The sequence below is a fragment of the Lycorma delicatula genome, chromosome 3 (genome assembly GCF_047948215.1).
Source record: "Lycorma delicatula isolate Av1 chromosome 3, ASM4794821v1, whole genome shotgun sequence".
NCBI lineage: Eukaryota > Metazoa > Arthropoda > Insecta > Hemiptera > Fulgoridae > Lycorma > Lycorma delicatula.
This window is the reverse complement of record NC_134457.1, coordinates 199,294,995-199,314,853: the sequence shown is the minus strand read 5'-3', so window position 1 is coordinate 199,314,853 and position 19,859 is coordinate 199,294,995. Positions and strand designations below refer to the sequence as shown.

At 29.7% G+C, this 19,859-nt stretch overlaps 1 protein-coding gene across 4 annotated transcripts in view; it reads right to left on the bottom strand.

Moving 5' to 3' along the window:
• Positions 1-19,859, bottom strand: part of LOC142322358 (EF-hand calcium-binding domain-containing protein 14-like) — a 93,029-nt gene that overhangs the window by 53,160 nt on the left and 20,010 nt on the right. Inside the window, exon 1 of one of the 4 annotated variants that reach the window (XM_075361349.1) lies at positions 17,150-17,322. The exons of 1 other annotated variant lie outside the window; for it this stretch is intronic. The gene's annotated coding sequence lies outside the window, so the exon portion shown is untranslated. Of the gene's footprint in view, positions 1-17,149; positions 17,323-19,859 lie in introns of those variants that run through there. 2 more of the 4 variants (XM_075361351.1, XM_075361350.1) reach the window with 2 other exon arrangements.

The following is a 19,859-nucleotide window of genomic DNA, read 5'->3' as shown; positions in this document are numbered from 1 at the left end:
AAAAAAAAAATTTAATATAAAATCCTTTTAATTAAAGGAAAAGGTTAAATTTTAGTATCGATATAGAGTTACTACCACAACATTTAACCAGAAAAAGATCATTATGATGGAGTGATTAACATAATTAATATCAGACTGTAGGCAAAAATTTAGTCGATTAAAAAATCAAATCCACTAACAGTAATCGAACTCGGGACCCTAGAAATTAAAGGCAGTATTAAGCATGAACAACAAAACCGATAGAAGAAAAGTTCTATATCGATGTAAGTGAATATATATACTCGTGTATATATATACTAACGTACCCCTTCGCGACTTCGCCCACAATATAGATGTAGCTTCACTCGCAATGCTTTTTTAATAGCAAACTTATTTTTTCATAAATAAAAAATATTTAATCAACAATATTATATTTAGATTTTCATTAAATCCTGATAAAACGGTAAATAATTTTTTTTTTTAATAATACTGAAGGAATATACGATAAACAATGAATTGTTGCCCAAAACTTAAATAAATGAAAACAAAAAAAGGAAGATAAGAAAATTAAACAATATTTGTTAGGCCAATCCATTTTACGAATGAATTAAAATAGTTCAATATAAAAGTCCAATAAAGATAAACAAAAAATGTATTACAATCCCAAATATAGCATCCCCATCGCGGCTTCGCCCATGCTCTATGGTTACTTGCGCTTCCCGTCACAATCAGAGGGTCATGGCTCGCTTCGCTCTCCCTTCCCGTTTTCTCCCGTTCCTCTTCCCCCATTTCCCTTTCCGCCTTTTCTTCTTTTCTTTTTTTCTGTTTTCCCTTTCCATTTCTTTTCCCCGTTTTCCTTTTTCCCATTTTCTTGTCTTTTTACCCTTTTACCTTTTTCGATTTTTCTCTATTTCCCTTTTCCGGTTTTTCCCTTTCTCCCTTCTTCCCCGCGCGTAAATCGGTCCAGTAGTTTTTTAGTCTATAGCGGGCACACATATCGGAAACATTGCAATGGAACCGTAAAATATTTAGTATAGCGTGTGTTGCTTTTACGTCCAACAGATAGCGCTGTGATTAAAAAAAAAACACGAAATTTAGTTTTTTATCGATTTGAACCCCTTAAAATCAAAATCCTTTCTTAGTGAACGCCTACTTAAAAATACGAAGGTACCCTGATAATTTCAAGTCTCTACCTACAATAGTTTTGATTGTACGTTGATTACGAGTCAGTGAATCAGTCTGGACATTCTCTTTTATATAAAATATATATATATATGTGTGTGTGTGTGTGTGCGCGCGCGCGCTCTGTCTCCCTGTAAAAGTTTTAGTACACTAAAAACTAAAACCAAAACATTTAATACAATATTTAAAATTTCCTATATCAGAACGTCATTATTTATAAAAGTAAGGAAATAAATTAAATAAATCAAAATATTTAATACAGATTTGAATAATATACAAAAATACTTGAATTTGAAAATATATATATATATATTTTTTAGTTTATTTTGCAATATTCATAAAATAAATTTATGGCCGTATCCTGCGAAGAGATATCTCTATAAACTATCTCTAAATCAATTAAAACAAATTAAAATATGGCAGTTATAAAATATAATATTTCCAAAAGTAATTAAGTAATCTAGCTAGATAAATGTTTTAAGAAATTAGTGCACGCAACAGGACAACCATTACTAACATGTTTAAAAAAAGGAAGAAAAATGAATCAATACGAATGAAATACCTCATTAATTTTTTTATCATTATAAATATGTTACTTTAAATTAAAAAAAATTTCCCAATTAATTCTGCAAAAAATATACTCGTTTTTAAATCAGCTGAACACATTAATTACCAATTTTTTTAAATATCATTTCATAAAACGTTTTGTACGGTGTTTAAATTATATCAGAACGACAACGGCAGCATAAATAAACTTGAACGTTTATTTATTTGAAAAAATAAGGTAACAAAATAAACCGAAATAATAATTACAGGAAATAAAGTTAATACATATTCCAAATAAATATATACATTCGGACGTTATTATTTCACTAAGTTTTCTTTGTTATTTTCCAGAATAATAATATTATAACAGTAATAACGTAATAATTATATTATTACGGTAGAATAATTTAATGTTTATTTAACATAATCCTATTTTAAACAACCGTCACTCATACCGTGTAAAATTACAGAATTACAGGTTAATTATTTGCGTCAATTACATGATGAATTTCACGAGTACAACACAACACCATATAATTGAACAATACAGACACTAAGGTACCATATTAACAGAAGACTGAAATTTAAAAGAAATAAAAAGTAGAACAGAGTTATTTCATAAATCTAACTGACGAAGAATCTTGCGAACTGTTACGTTGTAGTGTACTTCTGCAACGATGTGAAATATGGATATTATGAAAAATTAAAGCTGGAAGCATTTTATGTGTGGGGAAGGAGAAGATTAAGCTGAAAAAATGTGATAGAACAGAATACAGGCTTCATCAAAGCTATTTAGAATAGGAACACCAGCTGCGATCAGAATGTACGAGAGGAGGTGGTTGATTAAAACAATACTAATTAACAAAATAAGGATCAGTAGAAAGTGCAAAAAAAGAGATATGGTGAAAAACAGTAAAAATAATCGGTGATCCAATAAGAGCGATTATTAACTCAAACGTTTACATGAACAGAGGAGACTGAAGACAGATATGGTATAATGAACCTACCATACCGTACGATGGTAGAATAAAATAACAAAATTATAATTAAATAGAAATAATCAAAATTAAATTTATCATATTTCCGTAAACGAACAAAGAAAAAGTATATCATAATTCTTCTTCGAAACCACAAGTAAATTTAATTTGCAATTAACTTAAAAACTAGTTCTAGTTTCATTATAGCGTTGGGTATGAAGTTTAAGCAATCTGTTTCGTAATATATTAATAACGAAACATAAAAGATGATCTTATTTTATTCCGCTATCAGTTTCCCTTTAATTTCATTATCGAAACTTGTTTAAAAAAAAATAGTAACTATCGAGAAACTTTTCTGTTAATATTTAACCCTAACGTGAATTGAAGCGAAACTAAATCGAATCCTTTTACGGTTTCACAAAAAAATTAATAGCATCAATCCTTCATACAAGAGTCACCGTAACAAATTTAACGATTATATATTTTTTTATCTGTTACATATATATAAATAAAGAAGAAAATAGATAACTACACACATCAATATGTAGAGAATTACGATCTGGTTTCTTTCTTTTTTTGAACTATAGATTCAAGGGTACTAAAAACGTCGAGAAACCCAATAAAATTACGTGTACGTAAATTGTTGGCTGTACAATATTTTTTCCTTATAATCAGTATATATGTTACGGTAATTCTGATTAATCTTGTGATTTTGCATAATTACTAATTACCGGTTAATATGATTAATCGCCTCCAAAGTTGGAGAATTTAATAAACATTTAGCAATTAATTAAACATACCGGTCATTTTACAGATATTCTCCATATTAACATATTAAAGTAACTCGATTATAAGCAGTAATTACTGAAATTATTATTTAAATAATCAAAATATTACTGTTAATTAATCGAGGTTGGCGAATAAAGCTAGCGTAAGTTATGTTTGGTTAGGTTATAATATGTTAATATAACCCGTCGGGTTGTTCTAATGGTGAATGCGTCTTTCCAAATCAGCTGATTTGGAAATCGAGAGTTCCAGCGTTCAAGTCCTAGCAAAGTCAGTTATTTTTACACTGATTTGAATACTAGTGGATACCAGTGTTCTTTGGCGGTTGGGTTTCAATTAACCACACATCTCAGGAACGGTTGAACTGAGACTATACAAAGACTACAGTACTTCATTTACACTCATATATATCATCTTCTGAAGTATTATCTGAACGGTAATTACCGGAGGCTAAACAGGAAAAAGAAAGAAAGTTTAAGTTGATATACGTACAATTCGTCAGTACCCGAAATCAACATAATGTAAACAACTACAACTCACGCTTTCTTAAGTTCGTCTAATTAACGTTGAATATACAAATTTTATATGTTACGGGGGATTAATAAAATTGTCCGGTAATTATGCTTAATCACCAGATTAATCAAATTTACCATAATATATACAGTAATAGCTGAGGAAAATAAATGAAAAACTAATCTTTGACTACTTTTAACGTAATTAGAATCTACGATCAAGCGAAACGTGAAAAAAAGCCGTATTAATAGCACAACTACTAATCTTTTTTCATTGTTATTAATCAATTTAAGTTTTTTATCGACCAACGATATTTTTATGATTAGATATTTATCAAGTAATAACTATTTTAATAAGGAATAATTTGAAGAATTTTAATAAATTATTTTAGAATTTATAAATCGAATAAGAAAAAGCTGGCAAAGTATTGGATGACTTTCCTGGCTGTTAATAATAAAAATTAAAAGCGTTAGTGACAAAAAACGAAAAATATATCTTTTAAAGGTGAGGAATAAATTTAAAGAGAAATTTTTCTAAAAATATTAATGTACAGGTACTGTACATTAATATTTTTAATGTACAGGTACAGGTACTTAAGCTAAACAAATTAGCTTAAGTAAAGTTTTCTCTATATCTAACAACCTTTTCAATAAAGACTAAAATAAGTAGAAGAAAACTTTCAAAAAATATTTTCTGCATTTTAGGACCGTGTTATAATTTTAGAAAAAAAAACACGCTATCAAGACCGTGTTCTTGATAGCGTATATACGAAGTATAAACTTTCAACAAATTTTTGAAGGATATTAAACCGAAGGGATATAGAGCAAAAGAACAAAAAAACATATATTTCAATTTTAAGAGATGGGAGTAGATTTTTTGAAACAAGAATTTTTTGGATTATTTAAATATGCGTTATAGGTAACAAACTTACTTTAATAAAGTTGTCTGCAATGCCTCTGAAGAAAATCAAAATTGTTTTTTTCGCGATATCCCACAGCCCATAATGAATTTTGAAAAAAAAGATTAATATGATCTATGTACCCATATATATGGAAATATTTGAGCCAAATTTGAAGAAAATCGATTCGGTCAATCCTAAGTACAAGGATAAAAGCAGTGTGACATACATACATTTTTTTTTATAGTCTAAGTCAGTGATCTCCAAAGTGGAGTACGCGTAGCCCAGGGTGTGTTCGCGTACCAACCCACCTAGGTTGGTCTAGTGGTTAACGCGTCTTCCCAAATCAGCTGATTTGGAAGTCGAGAACTACAGCGTTCAAGTCCTAGTAAAGCCAGCTATTTTTACACGGATTTGAATACTAGATCGTGGATACCGGTGTTCTTTGGTGGTTGGGTTTCAATTAACCACACATCTCAGGAATGGTCGAACTGAGAATGTACAAGACTACACTTCATTTACACTGATACATATCATCCTCATTCATCCTCTGAAGAATTATCTAAATGGTAGTTACCGGAGGCTAAACAGGAAAAAGAAAGAAAAGGGTGTTCGCGTACCAAATCCATCGGGTTGGTCTAGTGGTGAAATCGTCATCGAAAATCAGCTGATTTCGAAGTCAAGAGTTCTAAGGTTCAAATCCTAGAAGACAGTTACTTTTATACAGATTTCAATACTAGGTCGTCGATACCGGTGTTCGTTGGTAGTTGGGTTTCAATTAACCATACATCTCAGGAACGGTCGACCTGAGACTGTACAAGATTACTATTCATTTGAAATGATGAAATATTTGGATTTTACAAGGTAAACAGTTTTACAGGCACATCAGTTCGAATCCGACTACATCTCCTTCTTTTTTAATTTAAATATATTGATTTATTAATAATTATTAACTTCTGATTGTAAATTTTTTTACGATGAATAATAATTCAATAACAAAAAAAAAAGAAAAAATATCCCAAGTTTTTAATGAAATTAAATTTTATGTAATTTTATATTTAAAAAAAAAAATGTAAATGCAATTTAATAGACGTACAAGGAAAGTCATGTGTTTTTCCACATCAGATTTTTTTTTGCAATCTTCACGGTTGCGAACATCATTCGCGATTATTTAACTATTTGAATCTATTTCAACTGAATTATTAGGTCAGCCAAATTTAACAAGAATTTATAACACTTTCGGTCTTCCAAAGTTCTTTCTTTCCAATAATTATATTAACACATTATTTTTCATCAATTTCTTTTTGAAATAGCATTTTTCTTAACATATTTTATTTACATGAAAGGTTATGTGTCATACTTTAAGAAAACTCAAGTGAAAAATTCAAAAGTTTCAAAGTTTCAAGGTGGCGCAAATTATCTGAATTAAATATCGTTCAGTCAGAGACAACCCCCCCCCCCCCCGTGACACTGAAGAGAAACTACTCTATTCACAACACTGCACTTCAAACACTAATATACTAATACACTATCTAATCTAACCGAAGAAAAGATAAAAACCATATTTTCTTATAAAGAATTGGTATATTATAATCTAACAATTTTAACAATTATTAAAATTACAAATAAAAATTTGTTAACAAACAATTTTTTAACGCTAACAGTGAATCTACTTCCTACAAAATATTAGGAAGCAATATGTTAATCCCATTTAACAATTGATTTTATTAAAAATCTTTTTTACTGGCAAAATATTAAAATTTACAAAATTGATAATGAAAATAAAATATTACATTTTAAGAAAAGTACAATGAGGATAACAAAATCAAGGATGAACGATTTAAAATAGCATATATTATGTTAAACAGGCGGAAGGTCCTTCAGACAAAGATTTGAATCGAAACACAATACAACAATATTTAACGAAACACCCAGTACTTATATCGAATAGCATCGAATCAAAGTATTATTTCTTCTCGTTGCGTTATTGCTTGCTTGTAATTATAACCGCAACAAAGAAATAAGCCCATACATATCGTATGTGATATCGCAAAACAAGTGATCCGACTACAGTAGCTGTTCCCAAACTCATTTTTCTAGAAGTATTTATGTTCACACTATTTTTTATACCGCTTAGAGGGGGTTTTAAATTAAGATAAAGAAAACCGACAAGAATCAAGCAAAATATTGATATCAATTGATATAAGAATGTAGAATAATGTGAAATACAGAATACTAGTAAATCAAAGGACAATTGATTCCTTTCGTAAATTATTTAATTACTGTTTATCTAAAAATTCTTGACATTTAATTCGTAATTTACTCTAAAAATAAACTAATTAAAACTGATTAAGTTAAACAGCGTTATTATAAGCTTCAACTGTTTTAAAAATAAAAAATGAACGGTCATAAAAATTACACACTGAAATTTTTTTATAAGATAACAATAGGATTATTTTCATAAGGTAAAAAATGTAAGTACTGAAAATAATCAGGGTCGTTTAGGTTTGCTTTCCCAGAACTTTCAATACAACTAGAGAATTTTTCTATTTTCATTTAATACCTTAAAAGAATTCACTTTCTCACATTCACCAAACCATCTTAGCTTTATCCTCGTCTAATAACGTCACATTTCAAAAATGTATAACTTTTTGTTAAAAAAAAAAAATGTAATAGTATAACTAACTACATATTTTGATCAAGCGCACAAATTGTTATTCTGTAATATTCCACTATTTTTTCCGAAATACGATTTACTCTATTGCTGAGTTCAATAATTTGAACTCTACTGCTGTAGAGTTCAACAGAAGATAACAAAATCATAATGAAATACAAATATACACGTTCATTTTTATCACGAACTGACTTTTAATTCATTCTAAAATTTCAGAAAAATGACGTGATGTACAATGATAGTAACAACAGATCAATAAATTCCAAAGCTATTAATATCTTTTCAAGTTTTCCAAAGACAATTATACCGGTCGCAATGCATTCAATAGGCCCTTAACAAATTGACATTCGTTAAGGGCGCAAATCAACCATAGAAATCAGTCATGGATTAAGGTCATGAGCCAAAAAACAAAAACTTTCTTAGAGCAAAATAACAGTCTACTCTTATTTTGTTCTACATTACTGTTATATTGTATACTGGTTTAATTTCTTTTGTATGAAGAGGTTCTTTTTTCAATACACCTAACACGTTTTCGAACAAAGGTAGTGCCATTTGAGACCTGAGAGTCATTAGTAAATGATAGAATAATCGTACCGTATTTAATTAAAAGTTGTAATAATTATTGTGCAATTCAAATAAGAATTATTAGTCGGCAAAGTATTATTTTTTTTATAATACTAGTAATAATATGTTTGTAACTCAGATCAAAATAGGTACAGGTTTAAATTTATTTAGCCTAACTCGACCATTTATTTACAGCAAATGAAAAATGCACGCCTATCAAAATCAAAAAGGAATCGATAAAAATTGTTCACAATTAATGAATTAATTGCAATAATTTTAAAATCTGTCAACGATGTTAATGAACTTCTTCAGCAATTGAATAGGATTTCGTTTTCAATTTAACGACTTGTTTTCAATTTAACGACTTGTTTTCAATTTATGTTCTTAGCAAAAAAATAATAAAAGAAGTATTTGAATGATTAATTTCACTAGTAAAAGTTCATAAAAATTACCAAAAATCCAATGCTATTCTATCATAGTCTACCTTTATGTGCATGTAACTTAGTTAAAAATCACATCATGTGATATTTTGTATTACACGAACAAAAAAATTAGTTTAACAAAAATTTAATACGACCCTTACCGTAATAAATATTAAATACCATTTCGCCTAAATAATACTTTATTACATTGAAAAAAAAGAAAGTATTTTTGTTACAACTGGAAAAATATAGAGAAACTCCACACTTACGGGATAAGACTTCATTATTCTTATTTTCAGATAAGATCTGAAAACTTCTCCCAGCCAGATAACATCATTCAGAGATAAGTAATAACACTACTTAAATATAACACAATGAAACAGCAAAAAAATAGAATGTTTTAAAAGTCACAAAACTGGAGGTGGGCAAATTTTTTCCAATTATTTTACTTTTTTTATAAGCCAAAAAAAAAAACGAGTAACGTATACATTAAGTACAAGACATGTCTCCTTAGTAATATCCCCATTCCCTAATCCAATTTTTTGAAATATTTACGGGAACCAAATCCCTTTAACAGATCTACAACACAAAATCATGATTTTCTCTCGCACACACACACACATTATATATATATATATATATAGAGAGAGAGAGAGAGAGAGAGAGATCTCTATCTATATATGAGTGATTCCAAATTGTACGACAATCTCTCGGGAGATGATTCTATAGCAAAAAATAAGATATCGTTCACATAAACATAGAACAGAAAACGGTTCGTTGGAGAGTTTTGGCTCGTGAAACATTTAGCCCTGCTTTCTGCTCTCCCTGTAAAATTAAACCGTCCTAAAATTCTTGGGGTAGAAATCGAGAGGTAAATTTGGTGTTTCCTTATGCTTTTTGATTTAAGAAAGTGAATAAAAGTGGTCTAACACCTCTATCTCACTTACGTTTTAAGAACAACGGGGTAAAAAACAAAAAGGTTTTGTTGGAAAATACACTTTTTTAGGTTTGGGATAAAACAGCTTTGTTAATTTACCAATAAACAAATAAAGTTTTGTAGTTAACTTTGAAGAGAACTTAAATTAACTGTTGAATTTCTTGTAATTACACCACTTTGTGTGTTCTGTAATTAGAAACAAAACACACAAAGTGGATCGGAAAAGCGATACGATTTAAACAGAACAATTTTCATTAATGTCTGAACATAATGTAAATGAAAACGAATAGAAAACTTATAAATAACAGAAAAAAATGAATAAAAGATAGAATAAAAATCACATATTTCATTTTTTTCTTATCTTATTAAATATTAAAATGGTTATTTGATAAAGCTGCAAATATTTCTTCGAAGCAGTTGCTCAATGTGACCGCCAATCTGTTCAATGCATAGTTCAGTTCGGCAAATCCATACTAGTCGGGCACGTCTAGATAGCAATCATATTATTCCTAACAACAGCTCCAGCTTTTATAATACGACGCCTCAATCTTTCTTGTGTGTCAGTACGAGCGGAATAGACTAACGACTTCATCCAACCTCGAAGGAAAAAAGTCCGTATGCGTGAGAATGGAAAATGAAGGTGATGATTTTACTGGTCCGTTTCAACCAATCCATTGCTTACTAAATATGTTATTTAAATGACTCATCACATCACGATAGTAGTGAATAGGTGCGCCATCATTGAAAAACAACATCTGCAAGTGGAATATCTTCCAAGAGTTCTATCAAATTTGTTTGCAAAAAATGCAACTACCGCTCTCCATTGATTCTTGGCGGTAAGAAAAGAGGGCAACTTTTTAAACCGACCGGGAAAGAATAGCAAAAATTACGTAAAATTAGTAGGGTTCATTGAATAAGAAAAGGTTTTACAAGGAATCGCAGGAGAATTTTGTAAAAAAAAAAAAAAAAAAAGATAAAAGCCGATGACACACATCCAGGTTAGTAAATTTCTAAAATGAAGTATAAAGGAAGAAAATCATTAAAAGAAGAGAACAATTAAGCAGCAGAAATGCTGACGCTACGCGATTGGCCAAGAATATAAAAAACAAAAAACGGAAAAGTGTATTAAACCAAACTCCTGACGAGAGAAAAAAGAGAATCTGAAAACACCGAACGGTCTTTTCGATCCACGTCAAGTGTGTCAATTTAAAAAGCTAAATTTTCTTTGTCAGTACAGAAGATAAAATTAATGAATAGTATACTATTCTGTCGGAACGTGAAATACGACAAAATAACGATAAGACAAAGTTATTCATACAACAATAATAATGAAAAAGGAAACCACAGAAATGAGAAATAATTGGAAATAACTGATTGTAAAGATGAATAAACCTCAATTACAAACAAATAAGCAAATACATAGATAAATTTAGCGAAGAAATTACTCCCAATTCTAGATATTACACTAAAGAAGTTATTTAGTCTAACTATGATTTATCCACCTAGCATTACAAATCTGTCACAAAAGTCACTTCAAACACTTATTTTCTTTTCATTGCTTAGTACGTTTAACCCCGTGAAAAGTTATGGGAAACTGAAGAAGGAGTAAAGTGAAATCAAAGTTAATATGATATGAACGCATATTTCCATCAATCTTGTAAATTGACAAACATCATTCCTCGAGTTTGTTTCTGTAGCATAGTACATTTAGATATGTAGATAAACATTGTTATGAATACAAAAAATTACATTTCGACATTTATATCTGGTTAACATTTAATAATGGTTAGTAAAGTAACATTTATTGTTAATAACATTGTTACAAAGATTCAAGGTTCATTTATTGGTTTGGAATCCGTTCATTTACCCGTTTGCAGACACTCACAGCAAAATGTGGTGGAGCCCAGTCTTGTAGAAGAGTAACCATGTCAGCTATTCCTCTTGCCATTAATTCTGGAAGCATCTGCGTGTTAATCATGTGAAGATATCTGTGCTGGTTCACAGAACCATCAAAGAAATATGGTCCAAGCAGATGGTCTACCGTTACCCCTGCCCAAATCAAAACATGCGGCGGATTGCACTCGATTTCCTCATACAAGTGCGGATTGTCTTTTGCCCAAAAAAAGACGTTACGATTTCGTAAGCTACGATAAATCGCATAATCGTCAGAGAACATAACGTTTTTTTGTTCATTTGCATATGGAAAGCGTGAACCCACACAGAAGCCACCAAACGCTCAACAGTGAAAGCACTTGTTATCCGCATAGTTTAACTCGAGACTGTCACATCCTTCCCATACTTACCTAAGTGACATGCGCAGGACTCAACTTAAGGCGGGAAATAATAATAAAGAGTCAATCTCCTCAACAATAGTAAAAAAATGTACAGTTTTTTTTTTAGTTTTGTATTCATAACATTGTTTATGTACATGTCTAACTGTACTATGCTATTAACGTGTAGAGGGAATTTTCGCCCACACTGTAAGTAAATTTAGCTAAAATTTATTATAAAACTGTGAGAACAAGAAATTTTAAAAAATGAACACACTGAAGTCATGTATTTTTGTGTAACAATAAATACAAATATCTGTACCGCGAAATTAAGCATAAACAAATACTGTTTACACAATATAACAATCTCAAAACTGAAAAAATAAAAATTCATATGAAAATACATCCCAAAATTGATGAAATTTGTATTTACCTTAAAAAATATTTACATTTTACATAATTTGTAAAAAAAAACGATAAAAATCAGCGATTTTCTTTTTCACGGAACAAAAAGATTCAAATCCAGCATCTAAAGAAATCTTCGATACGATATCAGGTAGTTGCACTGGAAATCAAGAAAAATACTATTTCGACTGTGAAAGTACATTTCTTGAAGAAGAAAACGAGACAGAATATTTCGATACTAACATTTCCGATAATGATTCCGTTAATCGGAAACATAAAAGATTGCTTGTTGACTAGAGAAAATAAATAATTTAAATCTAGATACGAAGTGTTTTTGTCAGACTGTGATAGAATTTAGCATTAATTATAAATTTTTTGAAGCGCAGCTTTTTAACGCAGGCTTCCGGATAGGGAGTCAACTGAGAAAAAACAAGTATCACAAAAAAAATATCAAGCGCTAGCCACTAATAGTTAGTTCATTCAAGAATCATGTTCAAAGAATGATAATGTTACTCTTTTGTGAACGGTTTTGATCACGCTCATATTTAAATATTACAATCACAGACTGGATTTAACCGTTGGCAGATTTAACAGATTGGATTTCATTGTTAGTTCATATTTCTTATTAATAAAAATGTTATCATTTGAGTATATTGTGTACACGTTATTTTGCACCATTAATAAATAAATAATTCATATAATATTGCGTAAGAAGTTTCGTTTCCGTAGTATGTCCACGCACTCACTCGTTTTATTTATTTTTTTCAAATACTGTTATTTAAACAAAATTATTCTTACAATATTCTTATTATAAATTCAGATATATGTATTATTCGTCAAAGTTTATAAAGCTCAGTTGACGCGCATGGTGGAGATGGATTAGTGGACCGGAGACTGGCTTCTCCCCGCCACAACACCCCCCCCCCCCAACGTAGAACTACAGCGCATCTTTTTAAACTTTGACAAGAAGAAATTGAATACAAGTTACAGCAAAAAATTCAATAGTTAGTAAAATCATGATAAAAATCTGATATTTTAAAGTATTATATTCTTTCTTTTTCCTGTTTAGCTGTTCTTTTTCAGTTTCCTGTTTAGAAAGGTTTGAAAACTACCTTACAGATAATACTTCAGAGGATGAATGAGGATGATATGTATGAGTGTACATATCAAATGAAGTGTAGTCTTGTACAGTCTCAGTTCGACCATTCCTGAGATGTGTGGTTAATTGAAACCCAACCACCGAAGAACTCCGGTAACAACGATCTAGTATTCAAATCCGTGTTAAAATAACTGACTTTACTAGAATGTATTATATTAAGTATCATTTGATAACTGTTAAATCCGATTTTTATATAAATGACGGCTTACAAAATAATATAGTAATGTCGATGTTTATAAAAATAATATTTTTGGTACATACGTATTTACGCCACCGCAGCTACAGTTTAATTAAAAAACAAAGTAGTCAATCGGATTTCGGTGGAAAATGAACAGTCTCTTTATTAATTTTAATAAATTGTTATTCATATTTATTTATTTTATAAATATAATTTAACCAGACTTAACCTACGCTCGCTAACCTTGACTAATTAACACCGTAATTTTTTGAGTATTTATTTAATAAATTCAGTAATTATTGCAATTATTTATTATTTAAATAATCAAAACACTCCTGTTAATTAGTCAAGGTTAGCGAGCAAAGCGAGAGTAGGTTATGTTTGGTTAAATTATATTTATAAAATAAATAAATATAAATAACAATTTATTAAAATTAATAAAGAGACTGTTTTGAATCTATGTTAAACTCTATATCGGCCCATTTTCCACCGAAATCCGATTGAATATGTTTTTAAATAAAGCTGTAGCTGCGGTGGCGTTAATACGTAAGTACCATATTTTTCTACAATTTTTACACAAATATTAGCCAGTCTACAATAAATAAATATTTACTGTTACATAAATAAACTATCTGATAATATGGAAAGAAAGAAAAGTGTCATGCTGTTTTAATATTGCAATCCTTAAACATAAAGAAAGATTAAAAATTATAAAACCAAAGTTGCGATGAACGGAACAGGTCTATTAAACTTAATTTCTAAAGATAATGAAATGCAATGATTACATTTGATACTTTACAGCATTACACGTACCGCCTAAATTTCATTTAAATCACTCAAATAAATTAAAATTTACTTAATTTTTTTCCATAACACAATCCAGTTGTTCTAAATTCACTAAGATGCTTTTTAAATCACGTGATTTATCATCAAATGACAACTAAAATATGACATTAACATATTAACATTTGTTAACATCTTAACATTTGTTATCCATTCTATATATGCTTTACCGTATATAATAGTACTACATCTATATGTATATATATATATATATACTGTTATACGTATACTGTATCACGACAAAAAATAGATCTGTCACGATCTTCCTTTCGAACAAAAACACACATACATTCTACGTGTGCTACAAGGAACACCAATTAAACTTGCTTTCACTGAAATTAATGATATTAATTATAAGGCTAATCCCTCTGGTGAAAAAATATTCCTAGTTTCATTTGTCGGGTTGGATATCACTTGTATTTCAACAAGCATGTCAAGTGTAATGGCATATTCAGCTCAGATTAAAAAAAAAAACAATAAGAAACAAATTACTTCACTTCTGATTTTCTTTAATACCCCTACCAGGTTCTTTTAACAAAGGTTACGCTATTATCAGAAGATACAGAATCTCAACTTTAAGCAGAAATACTTAACGCGCACACAAAGTTTGATTAAACCAATTTTATTACTATTCATTTGTAAATGTACAAACGCACTTATTAATCACATGAAATGGAGCCGACCGATATTAGTATACGTTTAAGTTAGTATACGTTTTAAGTATACGTTTCGAAATTCTTTAAAATTATTAAATATCGAATGACTTGCTTTCAAATTAATGGAATTCTTTCTTCTATAGAACCTTTGGAATTTAAGTAACAGCACCTGGTTTGTGAAACTGCAGTAGCACTGTCGTTAATGGAACTATTTTAAAAAGATTAGGAAACCTGTTAAGTATGCGATGGAAAATATATATTCTTCCTACGTTGTGTTCATTCAACATGTTTTGACAGATCTTTACAATACCGCAATATAAATGTTACACGTTTCGTCGTGGTTCAACGAAATTGGACGTCATCTAAGCGAATTTAGAAAAAGTAATATAAGTAAGCAAACGTATTTTACCCGGATTAATAAAGATATTCTCAATTGACGTGCTACAAAAATTAAATTCATCCGTCAGTTTATGTCGAACGGTGTGATTACTTGAAAAAAATTACATTACAAGATCATTTAAAAATTAAATTCATCTTTTTTTGTGAAAGATTCACTCGATTAAAGTCAAATTTACAACGAAACGAAATTGAAACGGTCAATAAACGAGCAGCATTTAACTTAAAAATTCAGAGTATATTTAAATGTATTAACGTGCTGGAGAAAAACTGTGCTGTGGAATCGACCTATAAGTAATCGATGACCATGACCGTCGTGTTAAAATAGTCATGACAAATCGATAAACATTAAAAAGAAGCAGGCTAAATCAAATATACTTTTTTCCGTAACATTAAACTATAATTTATAACGACCATTTGCGCATACAGAACATTAAATTCTACCTAATTTACTCAACATTACTGATAGTAAACAAATCATAAAACTGACATTTCAAAGCGATAACAGAGAAAATGATTAATCATGAAAACACGCGTAATTATTTTACAGTTTGAACCTGATTTCGCATAGCTTTTTTGTACAATGTATTGAACAGATACATAGAAAGATTACGATAAAATATAGCCTTAAAAAATTAATCTACCACGTCATTATTCTCTATACTGGAGAATTGTTTACGATGATGAAATTAATTACATTTATCAATAACAATGACAATAAAATTAGGACCAATCTTACAGTAAATACAACTACCATCCGGAACATGCACCTTCAGGCGTAAAACGTTAAAAATTAAAAAAACAAAAAATTAATTAATGAATTCATCAAATATCAAATGATTAGAAATTCTTACTGTAATTTCATCTAATAATTGCGTAAAATGAAAAAAAAATCATATCAAAACATGGTGCGAAATAAAAATAAACTCTTTACACCTCCCATCTGCTTTTACGGAGGTGGCCTTAGTTTGTCCGTCGGTGTGAAATATGTTATCTCATCGTGGAGATAACTTCTTTTTTTTTATATAGAAATGCGTAAAATAGAATTCTTTCTGATTGCTATTAAAACCCTCCAACGAAAACAGCTTATTAATACTAGCACAAGAATTTGAAAACTTATTTATGATTTATAAAGTTGTATGTGCGTTGCCTTCCACAACAGCGAACAAACAGAAATAAATCACTTTCAAAAAAAAAATAATATCAACACCAAAATAAGATCCATATGGTAAGTTCAATTCAGCACCATAACTAGAATATATAAGACATCACCCATAAATGGATTTATTTATTCACTTTATAACTATTAACACGTTTTTTTTACGATAACAAGGGTAATTAAGCAAACGGTCCCATCCATTAATTACACATTTATAAAATATTGTTAGCTATAATATACGGTAATTTAACTTAATACAAAACTAGTAACAATAGTAATAACAGGTAAATAAAACGCGAAAAAAGAAACCGCGAAATAAAAATTTTAAACCGATTCGTCGAACATTAATTTACTGTATAAACAAATAAATACGACTGATAAAAATCCACGTTTGGATAACAAAAAATATCAGATAAAATCACATTCAACATTGCATCGTTGAAAACATCAGTATAACATATATAATAGCTTAATAATTATAATTTTTCTACGACATTAAGTATACTACAAAACAAATCGATCGACATTATATCTAAAAAAAAAGCAACGATATTATAAAATCTGATATGCATATGATATGATAGTTCAGTTAATAAAACACCCACTGAAAAAATCACCAATTAATTAACACCTTACATTCAGCACAATAAAACAGAAAATTAATCAAACGGTATATAAAACACAACGAACTACAGAATATAATAAAATAACATATTTTTTCACAAGTGATATGCAGCAATACGATCTCACAACAGCGCTACCGACTACTGTCACAGAGGTCGCGATACTCGTTAATAGACGCGCTTCGATCCATATCCTGACAAAATAGGAGCCCCCACCATTTCTTATCACGTGACCGTGCGCAATAAGCATTTTGTTTATGTACCTAAACATTATTAGCAAACCGCGTAATTGTTGTAAATTATCACTTTTCAATGTATTTGTAATTCTTACGTAAAGATGCTAAAAATACTACAATTAAAATTATTAGTTTTTAAAGTAAATACGATATTAAAAAATACTATAACTGAACTACACAAAAAAAAAAGGTAAATTGACTATGGAACTATAAACACTAACTACGAATATATCAACACGTCAATTTTAATCATACTATTGTTATCTTAATATTATTCAATGACCTTACAATTCGATCGATTAACGTGATATAATTTCAATATTAATATTCATAATAAAATGTTAATGAATACAATTCACTAAAAATAATATTAAGTAGTTTTTTACCCTCAAAAATGAAAGTATTTTCAAATGATTATTCTTATATTCCAAACTGCAGATACAGAATGACTTAAAAAACATAAACTCTAAATAAAATATATTGCAAAATAAGATTAAAACTAAAAGTACTTTTACGTTTGCAAGTCAATCTAGAAGCATCGACTTGCCTAAATTAACTTAATACTATTAAATATAATGCACAAATGTGTAAAACAGGACTATAAAAAAAAACAAATTGGATATTAGCAACACGAAGCATGAACATTTTAAACCACATCCTATTGACTAGTATAAAAAAATTTAACCTCTTTATATAAAACATCATTAAAAACAAAGTAATTACCGATTTACCTTTACTACATAACTTCTTAAAAAAGCTCATAAACTGTAAATAATCTTTGAGACATAGCTATTAATAGTATATGACAACAAACTATATTTTTAAAGACATACATATAAATACACTAAAATAAAAATAAATAAAAAAAGCAGCAATCTGTAGTTTTATCTGTCTTCTTATGCAAGAGACAATGATTTAGAATACATTCAACAAAATTCACATAGATGCATGTGCATGCTCACATATGCATGACAAAGGGCTAAAAAAATGTAAACATCTCAAGTTTCCGTTCATACTCCTCTTGTTAAACCACCTACCATTCTTTTCACCGTGCAGCTAATGATAACAATTTAGTCCAGGGGTTCTCAAATTTTTTACCTCGTGCCCTCCTTTATGGTGTATTTTGAAGCCAAGCCCCTCTTACATATATATTTATTTTTAGATAAATATTTTCCATACTGCTATTGTACCAATAAAATTAAAAAACCTACAGTCATGGACAAGGGACAAGGGAGTTTGATGTTGATATAATTAAAAACTGTCATTACAAATATCAGAACATGTATTGAAACATTTAACTTTCCAAATTACAATAATGAGATGGATGAGTCTGTTTTTTCTTGGCTCAAAGCTTGCTAAAATGTGGTGTCAGCCCCGACAGTGCTATTCTAAGTTCTCTTGTAACATCTAATCTCGCACAGTATTTCCTCTTCATGGTGGAAAAAGTGAAAAATCCAGGTTCACAAGCATATGTAGTACTAAAGGGGATGAGTACTTTCAAGGCATTTTCACCCAAAGAAGGATATTCTGTTTTGACCTTTATCCAGAAAGAAGAAAGTGAGCATTCCTTGAATTTTGTTTCCAAGAAGTGTCACTTTGGAGGTCAATGAATTGTTCTTGGCCTGTCATGTTTACCGAGCACTTTTCCACCAAAATTTTAAACGGATTTCATATCCACACACCAGGTCATCCAAATCCTCATAAAAATACTCTGTATAACAAAACTTGAGGATGTTTGTATGAGCTACAAAACACATTTTCTCACTTGAAGGACTTAAACTGAGATCAGATTCTTCACCCGTGATTTGAAGATTTGTAAATAGCTCCAAGTTGTCATTTTTTAAGCCAGACTCATATAAAGTTTTTTAACAAAGAAACTACTCTTCTGTAGAAACTTATTCAAAATATTAAGTTTCACATGACTATCAAATAAGCTAGCATTAAAAGAAAACTCAGATCACAAAATAATTCTGCATTGGGATGTTTCTCATCCAGTAAAAACCTAAAAATGTCATGCCTCAGTTCATAACATTCTACTTAAAACCATCCCTCTTGACAGCCAGTGAGCCTCAATGTGAAAAAGTATGGCTACATGCTTTGATCCCATATCTTCACATAGAATCTTAAAAATTTGAAACTTCAGAGGCTATGATTTTATAAATTTCACAGAATTTACAATTACATGCAATATGTGATCCAGTTCTGATCTCACATCTTTAGATGCTAAAGTCTGTCAATGAATAATACAGTGCATCCATCTTGCTTCTGGGGCCACTTTTTTAATCAGACCTCGTAGACCAGTATTAATTCCTGACATTGCACGGACTCCATTGGTGCAAATTCCTACACATTTGTCCCACAACATATTTTTCTTCAGAAAACCATCAGATATTTCAAAAATGCCTTCCCCAGTTATATCGGCCCTAAAGAGCTAACAAAAAAATATATCTTCACCT